Here is a 26,221-nt window from a genome sequence, read left to right as displayed (position 1 = left end):
TTGCTACTCAAAAGGTGCTCTCTTCTCCTGTAATCATGTTCAGAATATGCTGAATCTTTATTGTTCAATCATAAGCTTTCAGGCAGGTCAGTGGTCAAGCTGTATTACTTAACTGCTGTAGAAAACAAAATAAGGTCACTGAACTAGTTTGCCTGGCAGTGGTAGTTGAATACCATGATTGGATGAACACAATCACAAATCAATAGCTTTGAAAAGAGCAGGGAATCGTTAAAACTTCCTTTAGGTTTGTTTTGCTATTTGTGTATCTACTGGCAAACTTCTCCTTAGTATTTTCATGGTCACCAGAATAGGAAACCAGTAGAATCCCTTCAGAGGGGATACCACCAAGAATAAAAAACATTTTCTGGGACAGAGTTAAAATATCTATTTTTTCGCATTTCTAACTGTGTCCTCTTTAGTGAGATGCCCTTTGCTTCTTGTGTGGCCATGGGTACTGGAAAATCCTCAGTGGGGTCAACAATATAAATACAAATAAACTATGAACAACAAACTCAATTAAACAGTGTCCAGTTGCTGTATGAACAGACCTATTTGGCTACGTGTTGGTAATGGGCAGCTCAGCACTGATTTGAGGTAAGACCACAGTGTTATGGATCATGTTCAATTACCATTCTTGGTAGTTGCATAGTAAATATTTTTGCCACTGGAAGAAATGGAAAGCTCCTAAATTTATAAGGTATCTAGGACAATTGTAGTTATCTTATCAACAAATCACAATGCAATGTGTTAATTTTGAAGCTGACAGACTTTTCTTTCCAAAAAAAACACACACCTAAACTCTTCAGCACATACAGCACACTCTGAATGGTAAAACCGCAAATACAATGGAAACCAATATGGGGACTGTAAAGGCAAAGGATGTCTAACCAGTTAAAGTATATATAAACCCGGTCAATGAATTTCTCTAGTTGCTCCATTTTGGTCTTTCAAAACCTAGGTTTAGACAAAAAAAAAAAATAAGCACAGGGGGCAGTACTTACATTTAATGTGAAGTGTCCCTCTTGCTGGAGCTGGCCATCATAGTGGAAATTCAAGGTCTCTGCCTCCTCGCCCATACCCCACAGCCATAAACTTCCAGTGCTGCGGGTATTATTACAAGCACTGGATAAGTGCTCATCAAGAGTACAGACTATGGCCACCCCTTCTGCCCCCTTCCTACCATATAAGCTGTGTTATAGCATCCATGAATGAAAAGTGATCTATGAAGAGAGGTTCGCCTCCTCCATTAATTGTTTGCTTGACATTCATGGAAGCTATAGTATAGCCTATATGAAAAGTAGGAGGGGAACCGAAAGCGCAGGCATAGTCAAAATCGTTGATGAGTGCTTGTGACAGGTCCAGCATTCTTATTAAACCCCACAACACCAGAAGATTACGTCTGCCGAGGAAGTGGTGTTGGTGGGGGATATTTCAGAGGACTTCAGATTTCAAATATTATTATTTTATTATTATTATACAGGATTTATATAGCGCCAACAGTTTGCACAGCGCTTTACAAAATAAAGGTAGACATTACAGTTACAATACAATTTGGTACAAGAGGAAACAGAGGGTCCTGATAGCCAGCACCAGCAAAAGGAACATTTCACAGTGGGAGAGATTTACTAAAACTGGAGCCTGCAAAATCTGGAGCAGCTTTAAGCAGAAACCAATCAGCTTCCTGGACTTATTATCAATGCTTTATTGAACAAGCTGAAGTTAGAAGCTGATTGGCTGGCTACTATGTACAGCTGCACCAGATTCTGAGTGCTTCAATTTTTGTAAATTCCCTCCATTAAATGGAGGTACTGTCCCCTGTGCAGATGAAAACATATGTAAATGTAGGCTTTATTAATACCATTATACCCCACATTCTATATGTGTTCATTCAGTTAAATATACCACTTGATCCTGCCGGAAGCCTAAAGCTGACTTGTGTACTTGGCAGCCTTTATCTCAAATAATTGTGGTAGTATATTGGGACAATACAACAATCCACTATATTATAGAGGTGGGAAGAGGGGTAGATGTTCTAATGTTCTAACACACTTTCTGTCCCACAGTGAAAGTTATGCTCCTCAATAGATACAGTAAAGTGAGTGAACATTGTAACCTTTAGTAAGTGTGATACTGGCAGGTTCACCAAGTTAAAAAAAAAAAGCTTGAAAAAAAACTAATAAAAGGAAATTCGGTCATCAGATAAAAGGAAAGGCGAAATGCAGTATATTAGTTTTGTTCTTAAATTTAGATAAAGTATTATAAAATGTTATTAAAAAGTTTAAAAAATAGAAAACTTAATTTATATTTACAAAAGCTGTTCTTTGAAACTACAGAATAAAATTTTAGACAACTGACATATCAGCTTGGGAAAAAAAGGACATTATCCATATCGAAACCACGCCTTAAAAAATTGCATGAAGTCAACAACAATGAAATTTTGGAAAAACGAAGTGAAATGCGTTCCCCTATTAATGAATATTTCTTAATAACATTATGTTGCCATCATGTCAATAACCATTAGGATCACATATGGATTACTATTGCAATTATTATGATTATTATTATAGAGTGGTTTCCAAAAGAATCAACATGGTCAAAAAATGTTACGCAACATTGTACAGTGACATTTATAAGTCTTTTTAAAACACTTTAGCAGCAGATTATTATTTTCTGTCCACAAGGTATGGGGTTAAATAATTGCAAACGATAGGACATAATTGTGGTATGTGCTGAAAAGACATACATCTCTGCAAATAAATTTATCACCAAGGCAACGTGCATTACGTATGCTGATTTTGAATGTCTTGTTGCATTTCTACAGCAATAAACCATCAAAAGAGTGATGTTGTGTGTCAGCAGAGCCATAACATTCTCATATTGTCATTCCAGACATAAAGCACTTTTAGAGACTATGTGTGTCTAGAAAGATTTCCATTGTATCTGAGTCTGTGCACTCAACAACCCAACCTATTCAAATCTTCACTGGCTAAATTATATAAACCATTTTACTGCTTAAATCATAGTGTTACAGCATTAAACACCAGTTTGATTTCAGGCATCTTTCTGAAGAACAGGTTTTTTTTTCAGGCTTTCAGGCTCTGACAGTTACAAGGAACAAAAAACAAAACTTGGAAAACACCAAAGTGACAAGTTAACATTTTGCATCAAAGAAAGAAACATGGAGTCTGTCATTGCTGAACACGCCATCGAAAATGATAGTTGCCCGGGTATAATATTGATTCTCTTGCTGGAATATTGAAAGGGTTGCACTCTGTTGTAAATGTCTCTTGGTACTTCATTTCATACTCCATAAAGGCTGCATACATGTCGTCTCCAAACAAAGAACCACACTCCCTATATGCATTTCTCCCAACAGGCTTGCTCACGAGGATATACTATGTATCTATTCTATCCTTTAAAGCAAGCACATTGGGCCTGAAACGTGCATAGGGAGTGTGATTCTTTGGGTGGAGACAACATGTATGAAGCCCTTTTATGAACTATGCAACAAAGAACCAGGACACATTTACAATGGAGTGCAACTCTTATCTTTCAATATTCCATGTTGGAGAAGAGCTGAGCTGTAAAGAGCCAGCATCCAAATAGTGTGTGAACATCAGGAGGTAAAAGGTATGGAGCAGTGCCATATTTCTGGGTATGCTTTTTACTCTTGCTTGAATACTCATATTTAGTATTGGCCACCCTCATATATCTAAAATGAAAGTCTTTATTCAAAGTATATGTAAACCCAATCACTAAAATCACATATAAACTTTAAAGTGATATTAAAGATAATTTAAAAAAAACCTAACAAACATGGTATACTTACCTGCTCTGTGCAGTGGTTTTGCACAGAGCAGCCCCAATCCTCCTCTTCATGGGTCCCCTGCCAGAGCTCCTGGTCCCTCCCTACTGCCGAGTTTCCCCAGAGCAAGCAGCTTGTTACGGAGGCACCCGCACAGGCTCACTCCCACACAGGCTCACTCCCACACAGAGCCATGGCTTGGCCTCACCCCCACTCTCTCTTTATTGGCTCACTGGCTGTGACTGACAGCAGCAGGAGCCAATGGCTCCCAATGCAGTCTCAGGCAATGAGGGTAGAGAGTTGCCAGAACGCTCCCAGTAACTTTCCTTAAAACAATGCTTGGTGCTGAAGCCCTTCCTGTTATAAAGTGATGCTCTTTATAAATTTCCCAGTTTTGCTCCAGTGTTGTCACCCTGTCTTTTAATGTAGACAACAAGTAGCCGTTTCATGCCAAGAAACACCATGTAGGTGTGGGGAGGTGCAGCGTGGTGTGGCAGCAGTAAAAACACAGAGTCCAGGTTGCAATAAAACTTCTAACTTGTAGAGAAGATAATGCCAAAGTACAAACACCCCAGCGGGAGAGTGCCACTTAAAGAAAACACAGTTCAGTTCAAATGCAGAGATGCAGTTGGAATAGATGCACCAACAGCGTCTGTTTCAGAGGGGGAAATGTGGCCTGGCTGGTTCAGTCTCAAAGGGGAGGCTTCCTTGAGGATAGAGAATCCCTAACTTGTGCCTACTCATCAGGAACCTGTCCCTGATGCTAGTCACTTTCCCTGGTAGATGGGGTCTCTCTCCCTACTCTACCCATTTTGTAAAAGCTGCATCAAGATGGCCACCAGGGTCACATGGATGCAGCGTAGCCAACCGATACCATGACTCAGGAAACCAGGTTTTGCTTAGCTTTCTCTCCAGGCTGTGGTACCACTCAGAGCACCACCTACAGTGGAGAAAACAGTCTGCAACTATCTACACAGAGGTTGCTGAAGCACATACATGTAGGAAGGTAGTGTTTGCCAAGAGGCTTCAGGAGATCAGCAGAAATTCATGCATGTATAACCCTAAAAAGTTTACAAAAATTGAGAATCTGACCTATATGACCTTATCTATCAAAAGTTAGTGTATATTCTACTCTAACCTGGATATCTTCAGAACACAAAAAATAATGAATGTTCACAGTAAAAATAATGTTATATAGTATACAATCATAATGCATAAGCATCTGTTTAGGCTAGCCATTAAGTGTTCACGTACATTTCAATCCAGTTAGGTAACACTTGTAACTCTAATCATACTAAAAGTAGCTTATGTGGTGTTAAAAAGAGAGGCAATTTTATATAAAATTATCTTAATGGAAGAAGCCCTGATTGGGAGAGTCAATTATTTCTGAGCATTTGAAGTGAAAAAGTGTGGTAGCAGCAAAACATGTTATTGAATTATTTTATATGATCAGTACTGAAATCTGATTGCATAACAAGATAATCCTACAAAATCTTTTGGCTATTATCCAAAAAATTGGCAAATTGCTTTTCTTTAATAGCTAAAAAATTGTTTGAGTTTCAGTGATTGTATGACTAGCATTGCATACTGTTTATTACCTTGTAATTCAAAAAATTGTTCTGTAGAGATGGTGCACTTGAACTATAATATATATTGTAAGCATTTAGATTTCAGAACCTCCACATTGAAGACTTATAGTGTTACTAAACCCAGGACCCTGCATTCACTATATCTGGTCTCCCACAGTACACAGAACATGGAAATGCAATTTTAGTAAATATAAACTGCTAAATGCCTCTCTATCAGTAGTATATAGCAGTCTTGAGACTTCTATCAGTGTCCAGCCCAGGACTGTTTAATCTTGTAGAAAGAGTTTTCATTCTCCTTTGACTGTCCTATGAGGCTGCATGACCTCTGACCCTCTGTCTGGAAAGTGCTGATTGGCCCTGTGCTGATCACATGCACCCACCCAAAAAAAAAAAAAACAACTCTCTAGCAATACACACCAAACTGAGAATGTGCCGAGTGTCTCCTAGTGCTCTGTACTATCAGCAGATGGATTGGGGACTGTGGAAGAAGGGGAGGATCAGAGAAAACAGGATTGAACAGCAGTTTTACACAATGGATTAACCTCTTAGATTCCACAGTAAGTATAACAAGCATGCTTTACGGCATATACAGGCTGATTTTACTGTTGTAGATTTAATAATACTTTAAGTTACATTAACACTGGCAGCCGAGAGTGGCAGATGGCAAGAATCTCTGGATTCTTACTGGTGGAGGAACACACTGCGTGCACACAGGTGGATTTGAGCAACGCTACTTACCTACCATCAGGCCTCAAACTTTTAGTATGACCCAAGATTGCTGGCTTCACGCATGTAGAGATTATATCTCTATGATTGGAGGGTTTTGGGACTCCTCCTGGGGCACTAAAAAAAAAACTGAAGGTGTCTGCTTTATGTTCAAGTGGGCAATATAAAGTAGATCTAAAGCCAATACTTGTTTTTATTTAAATTTGGATAGAGTATGTTAAATTCCCATCAGCTTTTCATTTCTGTATAGACCTATTAAAACAGAAAGCTATAACCAGTTGAATGGCCTAAATTTAAAAAGAATGTAAAGGATAACTTTTTTTTTACCTTAAAAAACAAAAATGTTATACTTACCTGCTCTGTGCAATGATATTGCTCAGAGTGGTCCCAAGCTACCTCTTCTGGAGTCCCCCACTGGTGATCTTGGCTCCTCCTCTTCTGTGTCTGACACCATGGCATGCCATTTGCGGGCAAGCTCACTCCCAAGCCGGGCTGTGTGTGCCCATAGCACACACACAGTGCGGCTCAGCCTGCACCCTGCTTACAGGATTTGATTGACAGTAGCAGGAGTCAATGGCTCGTGCTGCTGCCTCTCTGTCTTGGGAATGAAGGGAGAAAGAAGAGCACCACTACAGATGGGCACAGTGAGAACTCAAATATTTAGGGGGGTGAAGGGGCGATACTGCTATTGAGACATTTTTACCTTATTGCAGGCAATACATTAGGGTAAATAATGTTATGACCAGGGGCGGACTGACCATTCGAGCACTCGGGCATTGCCCGAGGGCCCGGGGTCAGTAGGGGGCCCCATGAAATGCCCCTGGTACCTTTTCTATAGGTTTTTTTGAGTGTGGGCAAGGACACAGGGGCCCCATGATTCCCTATTGCCCGGGAGCCCCATGAGTTGTCAGTCTGCCCCTGGATATGACTTTAGAACCACTTTAGTTGGTCTTGTTTCGAAATATTAACCAATACTATGAAAACGCAAGTGACATATCCCCAGATATTCACATTTGTATTTGTTACATAAATATGTTTAAAAAAAAATAAAAATCATGATCTTTAGGTGAACTAGGACATGGCATCAATCGGTTCCTTTAAATTTGGAATCAACAGCATTGTAGTCATGCCTGGTTTCAACTGACAACAGAGAGTCACCACAAATGGAGATTTTAGAAAATGCAGGGCAAATGAGGATATTTCTATTTTAAAGTGGACAAAAACCCAGATTGTTTTATGCACTTTACTAAGCTTGTTTGACAGAAGGAGGGGTATAACAATTAATACTCACATTTTTTTTTATCCTTTTCCTACTAAAAGCCATTTGTCACAGCTTTCACTAAACATTTTCTTTACTTCACAAATTGACCAAAGGATTATTTTAAAATGTCTTGCTGTCACACTATCAAACACAATTGTCGTGTGGTTAAAAACCCAGCAGGAGCAACTTGAAAAGGGAAAATGTCAAGTGCTGCATACAATTTCATACTATTTCTGACCCATTGAGGCGATAAAGTAATTATGTATAATTCTTTACAATACTAAGGCTGGAGTTCTCGGTTCTGTGAAATCTTAATAGCTCCTAATGGTAGTGTACAGCCTTCAGACGTCTGTTTGCAGTCTAGTAAATAACCACACAAAGACTGAAAATTTAGAGGTGCATGCAACTTTTTGATTCTGTGCTAAAAATCAAAGGTAACGTAGAGAAGGGTTAGGAGTGGACTGCCCTCTGAGGTAGTGAACACTAATGATATATATTGTTCTGAGAAAACAGAGGCCTTGTTTCTTATTACACTGCAATTTTTTATTGTCATATGAGATTAGAGCAAATAATTAATAAAATTATGACTTTTTAGTGGAAACTTTCATTCCTAATTAAGGGGTTCATAACTGCCAGTATCCATAACTCTCGAGAGGCATACTGAAACAAAATGAAGAAATATAAGGAATCAATTGCCTGGAGTACTGGGCTGGATCTCTGCACAATTTAAAAAATGTAACAGGATTCTGTGCAATATTGTACTGTACATGTAATAATTAGGGCATACTGTTGGAATACATTGTTCATGTGTTTTGCAACAACTACTTCAGTGTTCAGTAGATATATTCTTAAACCAAAGGGCAGCACAGTGGCTAAATGGTTAGCACTTCCGCCTGGCAGTACTAGGGCTGTTGGCTTGAATCCCAACAACAGCACCATCTGCCTGGAGTTTGTATGTTCTCCCTGTGTCTGCATGGGTTTTCTCCCAGACTCCAAAGAAACACTAGTAGGTTAATTGGGCCCTGTCTAAATTGGCCCTAGTATGTGTATGTATGAATGTAAGTTATGGACATTAGATTTTACACCCTTGAGGGTTAGGGACTGATGTGAACATAAAATATATATATGTAAAGCGCTGCGTAAATTGACAGCGCTATATAAGTACCTGAAATAAAAAAATAAATAAACCAGTAGAAGGCAGTGTTTGTAGCTGCAGCTATGACTATATTCTGTATCCTCTTCCTAAATAAAGTTCCTGTTTCCTGTTTGCAGAGAAGCACACATGTGGACTGTGTACTGTCTGTTCTGTAGGACCATATACAGAGTCTCTAACACATACTAAGGTTTCAAAACATGGCATATCACTGACCTGGACCTCTAAATTCCCTGGCTAGTAGTAGTAGTGAAATCATATAGTAATCATGAACCTAAGAAAGTATGCAATCACTGTACCCAAATTTCCATTGTTACAGGTCTGTTATAGGGAAAATGAATCATTTTAATTGTGCAATGACATACAGTAAATTAAATGTGGCTGCTAAAAAACATGAACGCTAAGACACTAAGGTCTTTTTTAAACATAACATATGAGCAGAAAAAAACAATATTTAGAACAGATTCTTTTAAAATTTTAGTGCAATGTGTTGGCCCTGGAACAATGCAGGCACTTTCAAATATAAGAACAATTAGCCACTGATTAAGCAACCCTTAGCAACTTCAGAAGGAACCCTTGGGTTGCAAGAGATCCTGGTTGAGAATGGATGCTCTACAACATGTGCTATGGCTCTGATAGGAGCTTGAGGAGGCTAACAAGTTGTGGCAACTCTAAAGTTCTCTAGTAAAACTGAAAAACAGGAATTTGTTGTACAACAAGAACCTGTTTAAATCACTGAATGAAACCAATTAACACATTACCTTTTCACTGTATTTGTAGAGCTACTAAAAACTAGCCTGAAAAATGACACCATAATAATTGTGTTTTATACATAAAAGGACAGGCTTTCTTTGCTTCTTGATGCCAGAGTGTTCTCTATTCTTGAGCATTCATGAGCTGCCCTGAGAGTCTGTCTTCTGGTGTTGTGAAGCCTTAGGCCCCTTTCACATGGCGGGTCTGATCAAATCCATTTTTTAGTTTTTTCACGCAGACCTGATCAGATGGCCTTGGCCCATTCACCCCTATGGGTAAATGGACTTGTGCTTACCTCTGGGTCCAATCCAGTCCTCTAAATAAAAAAAATTAAAAGGGGATTCATCCTCTTCTGTTTAGGCACATCAGATTGGAGGATAGTAAACGGAAAGAAGAGTCGGTTTACATCCGGCCACCCATAGAACATAGAAGGCTCTGTCCACGTTTGCTCTGCATGAACATGGATGTGTCATCCACTTGCTCTGCTCTGATCAGCAGGGGATCTATGAGAAGATCCCCTGCTGATTGGGATGGAGTCCGTCCTGTCTGAAAGGGGTCTAACCGAAGCCACTGCTACAGAGAAAAGTTGCACCAATACCTCGCCTCCTTCTGCCCTCATATTTATATTGCTCATATTACTACACTCCCACAATGCACTGCATTCTATGAATGGGTGGATGAGGTCCTGTCACTCACAGCTCCACTGCCTAGTCACAGAATGCAACGCATTGCGGCAGTGCAGTAATATGAGTTCTCTTAATGACTGAAAGGGCAGAATAGGGCAGGCATGTGGCACAACAGCTGCTGCTGTTAACCTTCATAGCTCTGGAGGACAACTACTCAGGGCAATATTCCGTGGCTGTGGAGGAGACACCACAGTAATGATTTTTAGCAGAAGCAGCCGTCTGCAGTTAATGGCATATACACCATTACACATACCTTATCCTCCACCTGCCCCCTCCAAAAAAAACCCCCAAAAAATATACATATTTATATATACTGTATATACACTAAGCTTCAGCTTTAAAAATACCTCTCCAAATACAAACTCTAAAAACACAGAAGTTAATGTGTGAACTTGAATACCTCCAAAAAAAGTAAAACTTTGCCTCAAAACTCGATACAACTGCTGACAGCTGTGAAAAGTGCCTACATCTAATCAGCATAACAGCTAAATACAAAACACTCCTGTTAATGCATGTGACGTACGGTATTGACAGGCACTGTGTCTGTCTAACAGATACTTGGCTTCAATAAAGAATTTGCAGCTGCAATTATGTACTTAACAACAATTGCAATTTGTACTGTAAGAGTGGTTAATCATACCATACAACTCAATAATACCCAGAAACAGAAACCTATACATGAGGCAAAGGACCACATACACACGTATCATATTTCTGGGCAAAGCATCTTCATGTCTATATTCATGGAACATATGTTCAGGCACCATCAGACTGCAGAATATTTAACAAAATTATTTATACTGTATACACAAACATATACTTATGCATGTAAAAAAAAAAATGTTTTTACATACACACACACATAGGTATATGTGCATATACAGTATAAATGAATGTGCTGGATTTTCTGCAATATATTGTATATATATATATATATATATATATATATATATACACACACACACACATAAATATACCTATACATATTTTGTGCGTGTGATTATGGGGTATAATATTTCTTTGTACGTCTTTGTTCTACAGATCCTAAAAAGCATCCATTCATTAAGTGCTCAATTTTTAGGAGTAAAAAAAATAAATTGTGTTAAATAACTCATCAGAAAGTAAGACGAGGAAATACCAAGAGGGAATTACCAAAGTAATTAGCTCTGAAAAGCAGATGACATACTGTACAAGTGCTTTAGGGAAGGCCCTTTTTCCAGTCATCTCAAACAGCATTACGGCACAGTTATTTTGATAATAATTTATTACTACAGAGCAACATCCAGCAATAATCCAGTGAAGGTTTTGCTCTTTTTTGAGACACTGTGCTCATACACAAATATGACAAACCAATTATGTTTTTTTTTTCATGTTTATATAAAATAAAACACTTGCACTTTCTGTACAGCATATAGCAATGTATTATTTTAACTTATATTTTACTTTTCTATTTCAATTCAGCTGCTACTTAATATATCTGTTTTTACTAAAGGCAAGCTCCCACTATCAATGAGGGTAAGCACTGTCATAGAAAGTTTTAAAAAGTACCTACATGATAATTCGGGGCTTTAAATGTGCTTGCAAGAAAACGTAGAAAACTACTGTGGACACCAAAAACATCTAAGTATACGTTAACTACGGTAAATATACTTCATTTAGATGTTTTTGGTGTCCATGGCAATTTTCTCTGTTTTCCTGCGAGCACACTTAAAGTCCCTTATTATCATGTAGGTACTTTTTTAGCTTTCTGTTATATGGGATGGTGCTCCCAGGAAAATATGTATGCATGTCTTTATTTTTATGTTTAATATAGACTCAACCATCAACCCGTCCCCACATGCCAAGGTTCTAGGTGTAATCCTGGACTCTGAACTATCCTTTCGCCCCCACATCCTATCACTGTCCAAAGCTTGCTGCCTCAGTCTCCACAACATCTCCAAGATACACTCCTAACTAATGACACCACAAAGCTTCTAACTCACTCCCTAGTCATCTCCCACCTCAACTACTGCAACACCCTCTTCACTGGCTTACCTTTACACTATCATGAATGCTGCTGCCAGGCTCAACCACCTTATCAGCCAGTCAGTGTTAGCCACCCCTCTCTGCCAATCCCTCCACTGGTGTCCCCTTACCCAGATAATCAAATTCAAGATACTTACAACAACATAAAAAGCAATCCACTAATCAGCCCCCAGCTATATAACTAACCTTGTCTCAAAATACTGACCAAATTGTTCTTTGTTCCTCCCAAGACCTCCTGCTGTCTAGCTCCCTTGTCACCCCCTCCCATGCTCCCCTCCAGGACTTCTTCAAAGCCGCTCCTATCCTCTGGAACTCCCTTCCCAAATGTGTTTGACTATCTCTTACTCTGTCCACTTTTAGATGATCCCTTAAAGCTCATTTCTTCAGAGAGGCCTATCTTGCCCCCTGCTAGCGATTGTACATGTAATTTCTCCATCAGCTCATCCCCCACAGTTATTACCTTTTGTATCAATTGACCCCCCTCTTAGATTGCAAGCTGTAATGAGCAGGGCCCTCTGATCCCTCCTGTATGAATTTGTATATAAACTGTACTGTCTGCCCTTATGGTGTGAAGCGCTGCGTAAACTATTTGTCCAATTCTGTAAGCAAGGTCATAGTGGACAATCAGTTTCCTTCTAAAATGATAAATCCTATAGCTAAGCAGAGTAATTTTTTTTTTAAAAGTTCACACTACAGTTCTCACCTCCTCTCTGATGCTGTCCCTAACAGAAAGTTGGAAGTCCTTTCCAAAGTCCAGTGGGTTTTTGCCCAACATGGAGTTAAGCTTTAAAGTATGTTTTCTTTTAAAATTATAAATCCCATAGTTAAGCAGAGTAAACATATTTAAAAAAAAAAAGCTCAAACAACAATTCTCACCTCCTCTCTGATGCTCTCCCTAACAGAAAGTCCTTTCCGTAGTCCAGTGCCATTGGTGTTCCAGATTTAGCACACATCTTGTGATTCCAAGCTGTCATAGACACAACCCATGTGGGTATGCCATCAAGCCAACATATCTGCCAATGAATGCTGCAAAAAGTGGCGCCACTCTCTGTGGCAGTCAAAGACCTGCCCACTGCTGGACGAAGAAGAGCCATGATATTATTTGTCTCTTGTAAATAAAGGTACATATGCTATTTTTTTGTAAAGTTTGAGCTCCAAAGGAGGGTGATGAAGCCTACAGTTGGGTTTTTGCCCAACATGGAGTTAGGCTTTAAAGTATATTGAAACCAAAACATATTTTATATTTGTATACAGTAGAGAATGGTCAAACCCCAGGTTCATTTTTTTTCTCTATCATGTTTGAGAGATCTGCCTTTTCTTTCATGCCTTGAAGATATATCAGGCAAGAGAAGATCTCTCCAAAATGAGAGAAATCCCTTCTTACACTGTTGCCACTAGAACAGATGTCTCGATGGCAAGATTTCCTCTTGTGCTGGTGACAGTTGTAAAATTTGGATTTCCCTTCAATTTCTTTCCAAGTGACAACAGTTACCAGGATAAACTCAGGGTGTGAATCACCAAACAGAGGCAAAGGCAGGAATAAAAAACCTGACAGGGATTTCAGCCCTTCTCTACTCCATCCAAAACTAAGAGTAAAGGTTTGGCTTTAGATATACGTCTCTTTCAGCAGTAAGAAAAAACACAAAAACGTGCTTGCTCATGTACTGTAAGTGAATACTGCCTATGTCATTGAGTGATCTCCTGAGATATAGCACAGTCACAAAAAAAATAAGTGGTGGATGGGCCAACAGGGTGTTGATAATAAAGTGATAATGAATATGTTGAAAGGTAAAATATTCAATATGACTTCTAATGTCACAGCCCTCCTTCTGTGAGAACAGGAAACATACAACTGAAAATAGGTTGCCTTCCTAAGGGCTTGTTTACACTTGTGGCAGCCCTTGCCATCTTTCTAAAATCCTTTCAGAGGGCGTTTGACAGACAGCTGAGAGGCTATATGTCGCCACCTCACCGCCTGTTTTAACCCTGTAAGCTTGCACCACCACATCATAATTGCATGCATTTTTTACAGTTACAGGGACATCACAGCATGGCCCCAAAGTGAGGAGTATAATTTTTGCAGCCCCTGGAAAGCAAAGCAATATGGACACAGCATATAGGAACTTTGCTCCCCCACATTCTTTTAAATCACCTCTTATCTTTAAATCGGTGTTATCATCTAAAATATATGCATATGCCTGATGTTTCAAGCTTTGGTGTGTTGTGATCTGCCATAGTATGCTGCACACTGACTCCAGCACTACTGTCTTCAGTTCTGAACTCATCAGGGGCCAGCTGTCTTTTCCTGGTACAGCCAGCCAACCCCCTGATGATGCATTGCCCAATCTGCCTTCCATCAGCTGCTGTATTGAAGCGGATAGCTCCTGGGAAACGCAATATATCAAAATATCAACCAAACTGCTCTCTTTGATCCTCCCAAGACCTTCTACTCTCTAGTTCCTGTGTCACCTCCTCCCATGCTCGCCTCCAGGACTTCTCCCGAGCTTATCCCATCCTATGGAATTCTCTACCCCAATCTGTCCGGTTGTGTCCTAATCTATCCACCTTTAGATGATCCCTGAAAACCTCTCTCTTTAAAGAAATCTATCCTGCTTCTACCTAGTAAACCACCATTTATTTCCTCCATCAGCTCATCCCCCCCACAGCTATTACCCTTTGTATCACTCAACCCTTCCTCCTAGATTGTAAGGAGCAGGGCCCTCTGTTTCCTCTTGTACCAAATTGTATTGTAGCTGTAATGTCTACCTTCATTTTGTAAAGCACTGCGCAAACTGTTGGCACTATATAAATCCATTATAATAATAATAATAATAATGTGCATATCCTGGGAGGCTTCAAGAGCAGAGATGTCATACTTGCCTAGGTGAGCATAAAGATGAAAAAATGGTAAATAAACAAATCAGCATTTTAGAATGCAGAAGGGGGAGGAATTCAGTCAAGTAAAATGTATTAATAGAGTCAAGGTCCACTTTAAAGTGGAACTAAAGTCTCAATACTTACCCGTCAAATGGTCCTGTGCCAGCGCTGGCATCTTCTTCTGAGTGCCGATCTTCGGGTCTCCTCGTTGGCCGGTGAAGGATGACGTCATCCCTGCGCATGCACTCAGAGACCGGCTGGCACTGTAAGCTGAGCTGCACATGCACAGCTTGGTTTACAGTGCCAGAGGAGACACCAATCAGGCAGGTTTGATCATTTTATTGCAGACGAGACAGTAGGAGGGAGATTTACTAAAGCTAGTTCACTCAGTATCTCATGCACCTGTCCATAGTGACCAATCAGCTTATAACCTCAGTTTGTTCAATTAGGCTTTGGCAATAAAACCTGGAAGCTGATTGGTTTCCATGCAGAAGAGCACGAGATTCTGAGTGAACCGGCTTTAGTAAATAAACCCCTATATGTCTCTTCTGCAATAAAAGCCTGCCTGCTCACAGTTTTTTTTTACCATTTTGCTTGAAAATAAAGTGAATTAGCACACCATAATGAAACAGGACTGTGAAAATTACACAAGATCTTTCACTGGCTCAAGACCCTTTTAGAGACAGAAGCCCTTTGAGCATTTGCCAGAGCTGCTAGCTGCCAGTCTGGGCCTGGGCCAGGCTATGTGGCAGCAAACTAAAAGGTTAAGGGGCATCACAAACTAATCATACTTGCTTGATTTACTGACAACCTTATTAAGCCCTAAAAACATACGGTATAACTCACACTGAACAAGGTTTGTAAAGTCCAGCTTCAGCCAAAACTTTTTATTTTGCTTTGGCTAAAGTAATCCTTCTTTTAATAAAGTGGGGAAGGGTTAGAATTTCTATTTTTATTGCTGTCTGTGCCATCTTGTCTTGGTGACAACCACACCTCCCATTTCTTGTACACATGTCACAGTGACAGGAAATGAAAGAAAATCTCCCTGGGTCACAGATAGAAATAAAAAAACAATAATAAAAATGAGAAATAAAAAAACAATAATAAAAATGACAAAAGGATATCTCTTCCTCCCTCCTTCCAAAATTAAAAAAAAAGACTGGAGTTAGGCTTTAAGAAAGCTTTCATATTCATTATACTGTAACATAAGTGTAATTTACTACTGATACTGTGTTACATTTGTTTTCATAAACATCATTTTTCAGTGGCAATACATAATGTACCTTTTAAATATAGACATATGCCCTGGTCAGAGAAGCACTTAGATTTTCTGTAAATATTATAACATTTCAAATGTATGTAAAGCGTGAATGGGAAATATGGTGTCATATTGGTATGAGATCTGTGCAGCCTCCCACCTTAGCCCACCTCTGCTTGGTTTCTCACCCAAACTGCTGTGTGAAAGAAGACAAGAAACAAGCAGTCAAAGTGTTCATAAAAGGGAATTCAGGAAACGCAGCCAAATAAGAGACGTTTTCACTGTAAATGGCGTCTAGCAGGACGCTTGTGAAAAACGACGGACTGTACAAAGTGTCCATTAGGGGGCACCAGTTCCTACACAAAAAACAATTTAGAATCCTGAATTCATTGTAACATTTCCTCAGGTTTAGCTGTAATTGAACTATCAGCAGTATTATAATACAAATAGACAGAGCTCATCACTTTTATATGGATTTAGAACATTTTCAAGCCATAGATTTCTAAGCTGATTTTCATCATTTAGCAGCACTTTCAGAAATATCTAACAGCGGTGAGTTGAAATTCAAAGTCTTTTAGGCTGTCAGCAGTCTCCGTATGCACATGCAAATGTCCTAATAGGCCTAAATCTGACTTGGGCTTAGCATCTACAACCCGCTAGTAAATCTCTGCAGGTGCAAGTACTTTTTAAAACACAAAAGCACCAAGAATGCAGCAGCCCTGTGTAAATAATAGTTCGGTGGAGCCAAAGGTTAATGATCATCGCTGGAATTAGGGAATTAGCATTTTATGTTATCTTATGGTAGAATTAGGCTCCATGCACACTGGCTTAAAAAACACTAGTGCTCTTGGCAGAACAAAATGCTAATTTTGAACAATTTTTTTGTACTAGCGTTTTTTTTTGCCAGAAAAACAATCTCAAAAACACAAAACAGAAGGTTTTTTTTCTGCATCTAAACACTGAGCTTAAATAATGCCTCTAAACTGTCTAATGAGCATGGACACATAGCATAACATTAGTTGCTTCTACAGGCAAACGCTAAACTCATCTAGGAGCAGAAATTTTTTAAGCCAGTGTGCATGGAGCCTTATTTTATGGAAAGATGACATTATTATGGTATTATGAAATGTTGCTTTAAAAATTGAAATTTACAAAATCACACTGGTGAATTATAACGTACAGTATGTGTCTGGGGGGGGGAAGAGCTGTCTCACTCTGCTGGCAATAACTATCAATCAGACTTCTCATCTCATGTTCCATAGTGCACTGTGAGAAGTTAAGGGGGAATCTAATTAGTTACTAGGAGGGAATCCAACTGTCAGGCACATTGATAAATGATTATATTGGATGTGGAAAATGTTGGCTTCATTAATTATCTCTACAACTGCATGGGTTAAGAGTAGCTGTGACTGTCCACATGTGTAAATTTCATAAAATAATCCTTTGACTATAAAATAATCAGGTACTGAATATTTGATTAGACAATTAGATGGGATACATTTACTAGTACCAAAAAAGGAGTATTTTTTTTATTTTAGCTTCTATATTAAAAAAAAATATATTGTATTTTATTTAGGGCCCTTTCCCGGTGATGGGCATTACCCTAACTGGATATACTTAGTTAACTCACAGGTCTTCAATGATATTCACTTTTTGGCCTGACTGGTACCACATGGTCGGAACACCTCCTGTACCTGCACGTCATCAATTAATTTCAGTAGTGGGACTGTCTGGGCATGCTGACAGAGATTCCATTGTTAAAAGGCTTAGTTTTGAATGTTGGGCATCGAGTCCACCAAAATGGAGACAATTAAGTATTGCTTCTACACTTTCCACAGCAGACAATACAATTCAGTGTCTAATTTATTAGATGTATAAATCTATTAGTTCACATTATATACTACTCAACATTCCTCCAGTTTTGTGTGAAGTGTCTGTGGTCATATGTAATGTAAACTTTATAAACAGGGGATCTTATACTTTGCTGCAAATACCATAGTGTGAGTTGTCAATGAAAAGGGTCCTGGTTGCTGTGGTATGTATTTATAAACAACATGATATGCTTTATTTATTACAGGCATTTATATAGGGCTCACAAGCACTTTTACATACTGTAGATTAACATCAGTCCCTGCTCTTCAAGTGGACTTTCCTCCCATCTATAAAAATGGCAATAATCTGTGAAATTATGTACCTAACAAGTACAGTTATATATGTCTATGCTGCCTTTCCTATTCCTTTAAAGTGATATTAAAGACTTGTGTTTTTTTTTTATTGACAAACATACCATACTTACCTGCTCTGTTCAGTGGTTTGGAAAAGAGCAGCCCTGATCCTTCTATTCTTGGGTCTCCCGCCTGCGTTTCTCGAGCCACTTTTCCATGTGTCCATTCACACACGGAGCGTGGCGCGGCCCTGCTCTCTCCTTATTGGCTCACTGGCTGTAATTGACAGTAGCAGGAGCCAATGGCTACCGCTACTGTCTCACCCAATAAGGAGGGAGAGACCCACCACTGCTGGATTAGGAAGCTATTAGCTATTGGGGGGGGGGGTGGGGGAGCTGCTGCACACAGAAGGTGTTTTACATTCATGCATAGAATATATGAAGGTAAAAAACTTGAGCCTTTACAACCACTTTAATTCTTTTCAGGCTACCTCTTTGCTGCCTGTGTCCCAACTCCCGTGCTGCCTTATGAATGTATATGCCAAATCTTGGCTCGCAATATTGTTATACTGCACATCCACCACATCATGAGTCTCTAGTTACACATGTGCTGCAAAACATTACATTCTGTTAAAAAAGGACTTCTCGTGACATCTCAGGAAAAAGTTTTTTCTAGAAGGAGTGTAATCTCATATGGCGCATGCATGAGATGACATTGCGCATGAGCAGTAAAACAATAGTGCAAGATCTTACATATCTCACAAATTAGGTACCAGATATCCCTGAAGGCACCTATGATGTTGCCTTCCCGGAGGCATCAGTGCAGCCAGGGCTACTTATCAGTTCCTTCAGGAAAACTAGGAAGTTGGTGCAAAAAAGTTAAGTAAATCAAGAAACTACATTTTTTTAAAGAAATAAATCAAGGGAAAAAAACAGTGTTAGATTATTTTGGATCAGCATGCACAGATGCATGCTCATATGAATTTTAGTAAAAGCGGGAAAAGGTCTACTTTAAGGATCTTGCATTCTAAGGTTTCTATCTCACATGCATACACATTGACCTACCAGAATGTCTAAAGAGTGTGGGACAAAAGAACATGCAAGCTCTATGCAGGCAGTGTCCTTACCAGGATTTGAACTGAGAAACCCAGGCAGAATTGCCAACCACTAAGTCACTGTGCTGCTTTAACCATGTCCTGGCATTGGAAAATAGATCTTGGACAAATAGTGCACATTGCCTTCATACACGTAAATATATATCATTTATTTGTAGCCACACAAAATCCTACAGTTAATGTTCCCTTAAAACAATTTAAATTGTTATGTAAAATATTCAGAAAGCAGATACACCACAGAGATAAGAAACAAACGTATGTCTTCTCCAGCACGGAGACTCTCCGCCCTTTGTTGAGTGAGTTCTAGAATGTGCAATGTCATGGTACTGGAAAATGAGCATGCTGGTTGGCATGTTATCAAATATTACAATTTGGCTCAGCAGGGCCAAGTTGTAATTTTGTCTGCAAGTTATTTCGTTTTCCTGCATTGTACAGCGGAGCACATAATAGGTTATGTAAACTTACTGTATTATAATAATAAGTGGCAGAACCTAATGACACCTCTTCAGCCTGTCAAAAGTTGAAGCTAGTTTTGTGTTAAAATCTGAAAGAGTGCTTTTTTTTAAAGAATTATAGTAACGTGCTGTAAGTTGTTGCCAGGTATTAAGCAGATTCTGTTTTGTATGAGGTTTAATTTTACTTCAGCAGTACAGCTGGATATTACTCAGGTCCATCTGTATTATACCAATTTTAGAAAAGTGGAGCTATCATCAAAGTTCACACTTTGCATGCAGCAACAGGGCATGTATAAGCTTTAACAAGTCACATTATTATTTTGAAAAAAAAAAAAGACCTATTGCTTTCTCATGCAGCTTAAAGCGGATCTTCACCCTCAATCAAATGTTGCCTCCTCTCCACCCCTCCTCCCCTTTGCTGGGCAAATTGAACTTTTTAAAAAATGTTTTTTAATGTTTTTGTTTTAGTGAACACCCTCCGCTGGGTGGGTGAGTTCCTTAAATGTGCAGGACCCGCAACTGGGTAAGCAGGGGTTAAAAAAAGGGGGGAGGGGGTAGAGAGTGGACACCCACTTTAAAACCTCATTCACACTGTTGCATTTTTTTTTTTTCTGTGTGTGCACTGTAATGTACAACAGTGGAAATCACATTATTCCCTATGGTGCTTATTCACATCATTGCAACATGGTGCAGGTGCTTCTTTTGGTGCATCACCAGCAAGGCTCTCATCATCCATTCATTACACATCTGCATCAGAGGCTGGTCAGTAGCTCTGAGGAAAGGGATTCGTCCCCGAAACGCGTCAGCCATTTGACCGCACTGACAGTTGGAACACCTTGCTTGCCGTTGTGGCCATCGTCATTATGCAAATTCTTTTTAGATACAGCCATTTGACCGCACTGACAGTTGGAACACCTTGCTTGCCATTGTGGCCATCGTCATTATGCAAATTCCTTTTAGATACATGCTTTGTCTGTGAGTACGTTTTTATTTTTCACTCCTTTCAATAAACCTTGGATAATGCACTAGGTGTGTGCGCCATCTGTTTTTTCTCTCTCCTTCTTTTGGTGCAGCATAGTGCATTTTTGATCCCAAACAATCCAATGGGAGCACATGAAAAATGCATGGAGTTTTGTGTTTAACAACTAATCTCCACCTCCTTCAAGAAAATTGCAAAAATGCACTACAATAATGCACTGAAAAACACATGATTATGCAGCAGCATCAGTGTGAACCTAGGCTAAAGTGAACTTCAGTGAACTCCAGCACCATACACTCACCTTTGCTCTTCTTTCCTGCTGCTCCATTCCACCACTGGGAGTGAAGAGAAAAACTTTTGGGTATGAGTAAACATGTGACTTATTTCCCCTCTGTCATGTGACAAAGCGGGTGCCTTCTGTTTGGCTTAAAACAGTCAAATGGTTCCAGGGAAGAAGGTCACACCCCATGTGTGCACCAAAAACTTGTTTTGGAACACACAACTAGGTTTATCTTTCCTGGTCCAGAGGATAAACAGGGCATGCAGGGCAAAGGAAGGTTCACTTTAAGACTTCCACTTTTGAGCGATTTGAAGCGACTTCCTAGAAGTGATTGAACGCTTGACATGAGGATTCCTGTTGTAGCCTATGGTGCCTGCTTACACCAGAGTGTAGTGTCATTGGAAGATTGTTGTTCAAAAAAGTATGTTAGCTTCTTTGTAGCAAAGTCACTTGTTTTCTCAATTTGGGTGCTCTCTTCTCATTGAAAGGGATCTTTTTTGTTTACAGAGCTGCCAAACACAAGTGATTTGTAGGAAAGATTTTTACATCTGTCACAGGGGATCCATGCCCAACTCCTCAGTGCCACCCCCTTGTAGAGTATAATTCCAATGACATGGTCTTGTCTGGGAGAACAGTCCAAATACAGTATGTATTACAACTGTGTAACTAGCTGTTTGGTTGGAGCTTCACTTTAACAAGAACCTTTTATTACAGTTCAAAGGCAGCGACTACTGAACTGGCTGGGGAAAGCATGCCCTGTTTTATTATTTTCTACAACAATCCTAATATTTTGATGTGTGGACAGTCTGCATTTGCAATGGTCCCCTCCAAGCATAGCTCACATGGACTGAGTAGTGTAATAAGATGGCACCGCCAAAGAACAGCTACAGTAAGTAAAGCTGACAGCTGTGTTAATAAACCTCTCCAAGCAGCAGTTCTTGGTTTAAGCAAATTGTAATATTTCTGTGGTTATTTATGGCAAGTGCTCTTTAAACAGCTTTCAAATACAAAAATGCCCAAGACAGTAGTTTCAGTTCATGTTTGCTTGTATATATCAGCTTTTGAAAAGTAGAAAGTTGGAACAAAATAACTTTGGCATATCAAGCCAAGCCATGTCAAGACTCATCTAATTATGTGTACATTTAGCCAAAGTTATAACCCTTCTGAGAGCTATAAATCTCAACTGCCCCAGGCACAGAACATGTGAGAATAATTAAAGTACGCTTGCCAGAAGTTGACTATAGACGATGCCATTGTTTGCCTCTTTTTCTGTAAATGCTAACTGCCTGGCTGTCATGCTGTAGCTCTGAATGTACAAGCCAATTTAAAGGCTAATGCAGGCAATAGATGGGTCGAAAATCGTCTGTTTTAAAAAAAAAAATAAAAAATGAAAAATCGGTCGTTCAATCAGCCGACGTTACCACCAACGGCAAAAAAATTGGCCGATTTTCGTCCAGTCTACGGCCGGCATTTTTACTTCTGTCTCTTGCATATTATATTTTACATTAAAAAGTCTTGCGGTTGCAACAATGTATTCATTTTGGATACAGATCTTTTTATTCGGCTACAAATAGATACATTGTTGCAACCGCAAGACTTTTCATATAAAATATAATAGCGGACTGGAATTCTTCTTCTTTTTTTTCTTCTACTTCTTCTTTTTCTTCTTCTTGCAGGTCACGGCTCATGCGCAGATTTTTTATCGGTAAAACGATCGGCCGATTTGCCCATCATTGTCGGGAAAATCGGCTGATCTTCAAAATCAGCCGCAAATTTTCCAACTTTACCGATAAAAAAAAGTGCCAAAACCCTGAAAAACGGCCAACCAATTAACTCACTAATGGTGCGAAAATGGGCCGAAAAAACAGCCGATTTTCGACCCATCTATGGCCTGCATAAGTTTACCTTTTTGAACATGTTACACTCATATTTAGGGTGTAACATATAACATGTTCAGCATGCACCCCCCTCTCCCCGATCCCCCCCTCTCTGTGACAGCAGGTAGAGGATCTTCTCCCCACACCCGATGTCACAATTTGAAAACAGCTGTGGTTATTGGTGGTGTCTGACCCTAGTCATCCATGTGAATGAGGCATAACACTGAATAGCAAAATTACATATCAGTAGGTAAAATGAATCTGTTATTTACCTGTTCAGGGCAGCCCTCCTCCTACTGCTCATACTTAGACTGGAAGGAAAGGCTAAACAATTGCCCACAATCATTTCAGTAATGTAAATCCATTGTAATGTCTAACATTTTTAACAGACTTGTTTTTGTACCTGCATTGTAGCCTGCGTTCGGAGTCGTGCATCCACACCCACATGGCTGTCCAATTGGGAACAGCTGCTGTGTCTGTGCAGCCACTGCTTCCCAATTGACATGAGTGGGCTTGCCTCTACGAGGACGCATGGAACAACTGTGCATTCCCGTGTGGGCAAACAAGGCCCTTGTACGGGTGTACGCTGTAGTATGCCCACGTGAACAAGGCCTTATATATGTACATTCACCTAGGCAAATGATGTGCATTATGTCTGCTGTGCCTCCTGGGATATGCATATCACATATCCCAGGAGGCATAGTCCTTCAATGAGAAAGGAGGATGGGATGACCTTAGTGCTGTGTCATCATGAAGCCCAGCAGCTGAAGCTGGAAGAGCCGGTGGGCCTCTCAATGATGTCACAAAAGAAGATGGCAGTGTAGGACGGAGTGTGGACAGAATTCGGAGAGAATTCTGCAGGACACCACTGGATCCGCTGGGTGGGCGAGTATCTGAAATATTGAGAACTGGGTATGCAGGGCTTTAAAAATGAAAGAATGGAGAATGAAGGGAGAGTGGAGATCTGCTTTAATTTTGGTGGAGTAATTATTAATGGAATTGGAATTTATTGGAATGTATGTTCCTTGCGAAAGAACATATTTTTTCTCAAGTTGTTATGGCTAAAATTCCACTTTAATTCTGTACTAATTGTCAAGAGTATCTCAGGTCAAGGTTATGTCCCTTATAAAAATGACTGTACTAAAAGTCTTACAGTTTCCATAAACTTTGTAAAAGTTGCTTCATTTAGCAGCCCAAGAAAGACAGGAAATGCCACACGTGTAATCAAACATGAGTTTCTATAACAACCCATCTTGTTATTCAGTGGTGTTTGAGGAAGCTGACCTTACCAAGAAAAAAATGCATGCACACATAAGCATCCAAGCATTTCCTGAGCTTTTTAAATACAGTACTTTTCTCGAGAAGGGGAAAATGTAAAAAGAATGAAACCATGAATGTTCATAATCACGCTCTAATGATCACATTTCTGCACAATTACTCAATATGGCAAAGAGCAATTCAGAATGCATATTCCACTGATTTGACATGTACTGTAATCTGAATGGTTGTTATGGGTTACCACACCCTAATTAATATTAGTGCTCTGAATTTGCATTGACTGATTATGCACGTTTCTTAGCTTTTAGATAAAGTCCAATTGAACCATCTCTATTACAAAAAAGTCAGGCTGCATATGCAGCACAAATAAGCCACTCTTTTAGTTTCTTTTTTGGGTTTTTACATGCTGTAGGGGAGGTTAAAACAGTGTTTTCAACCTTTTTTCAGTCAAGGCACCCTTTAAAATTATGGACAGTCCCGAGGCACCCTTTAAAATTATGGACAGTCCGGAGGCACCGTTTAAAATTATCGACAGTCCCAAGGCACCCTTTAAAATTATGGACTGTCCCGAGGCACCCTTTAAAATTATCGACAGTCCCGAGGCACCCTTTAATATTATGGACAGTCACGAGGTACCCTTTAAAATTATGGACAGTCCTGAGGCACCCTTTAAAATTATAGAGAGTGTTGAGGCACCCCATTTTAAATGTGAAAAACTATTCTAATAGTTTTATATAATGCAGCAATATCCACACATGTAGGACACCCAACATTAGAGATGATTTATTCTTCCAAAGCAAATACACTTTTGCACACTGGTACTGACTAGTATTCCATTGTTTCTCTTCTCTGTCAGTTTTTATCCATCACTCAGCTAATGTAACCCCTGCAATGGTGGATAAGGGGGGAGGGTCAAACTAGGATGCTGTGCAGGCAACTGACATCCTCCTTATCAACTGATGATGTCATTGGTTGTGAGGACGCTAGCGTCTAGAAGGTCATAACGGTGCACAATGAAAACTTGTGGCTTTGTGTAACTAAAGGCAGGCTTGTTCCACCCGCTGGCTTGTATACAAGTTCTGGGCAATTTTTAGACATTTTGCCAAGGAACCCCTGAAGAAACCTCAAGGCACCCCAGGGTACCTGGGCACCCTGGTCAAGAAAGGCTGTGTTAAAATACCATGGCATCAGTCTGCAGAGTTGGAACAATGTTCTCACACACAAGCAGCAGGCTGCCAGTTGTCTGACACCCCTCCCTCCAGCCTGCTCTTCTGCATTCTAGCTACCTAGGTAGCGCTGTTTGGAGCAGTGTCATGGGAGGGAGGGGCGTGACAGACTGCCGGTGTCCTGAGAGAGCAGTGGTCCGACTCTCCCAGGTGCTGCCACAACAGACTATTTGAACCTCTGTTGCAACATTTAGAAACTACAATATTAAAAGATCAGTAAATGTATTATTGTATATGCAGCTTTACTGCGTTACAGTAATAAATGCTAAGAATTTGTTTGGGCTTTAAAAAGGACCATTATAGCCAAAGCTCTTTTGGATATATTTCTTCTAGGGATCACAGGAATGCAGTTCGTTCTGCACTCCTGTGACCCATCTTCAGTCAACAGAGGGCTAAAGCCCACTGTCGGCTGATGTCACAGAGACATTCCAGGCTCTGAAAAGATCCCAACTATATGGTCGGGATCAGGGGCAGACTGACAACTCATGGGGCCCCCGGGCAATAGGGGATCATGGGGCCCTTGTGCCCTCGCCCACACTCAAAAAAGCCTATGAAAGGTACCAGGGATATCTCATGGGGCCCCCTACTGACCCCCGGCCCTCAGGCAGTGCCCGAGTTTCCCAATGATCAGTCCGCCACTGGTCGGGATTCAACCCAGAAGCCTGGACTGGCACCCGGCTCAGCCTCTCAGTGATCCTCTGACAGCCAGCCCTC

The 26,221-nt window shown here is 40.0% G+C and overlaps 1 protein-coding gene across 4 annotated transcripts in view; it reads right to left on the bottom strand.

Moving 5' to 3' along the window:
* ATXN1 (ataxin 1) overlaps window positions 1-26,221 on the bottom strand; it is a 378,441-nt gene that overhangs the window by 250,046 nt on the left and 102,174 nt on the right. The gene's annotated exons all lie outside the window — the stretch shown is intronic.

This window comes from Staurois parvus, unplaced genomic scaffold (genome assembly GCF_062004578.1).
Source record: "Staurois parvus isolate SC_StPar_1 unplaced genomic scaffold, SC_StPar_1.0 ptg000287l, whole genome shotgun sequence".
In the NCBI taxonomy this organism is placed as follows: Eukaryota; Metazoa; Chordata; class Amphibia; order Anura; family Ranidae; genus Staurois; species Staurois parvus.
This window is presented reverse-complemented; position numbering and strand designations above follow the sequence as displayed.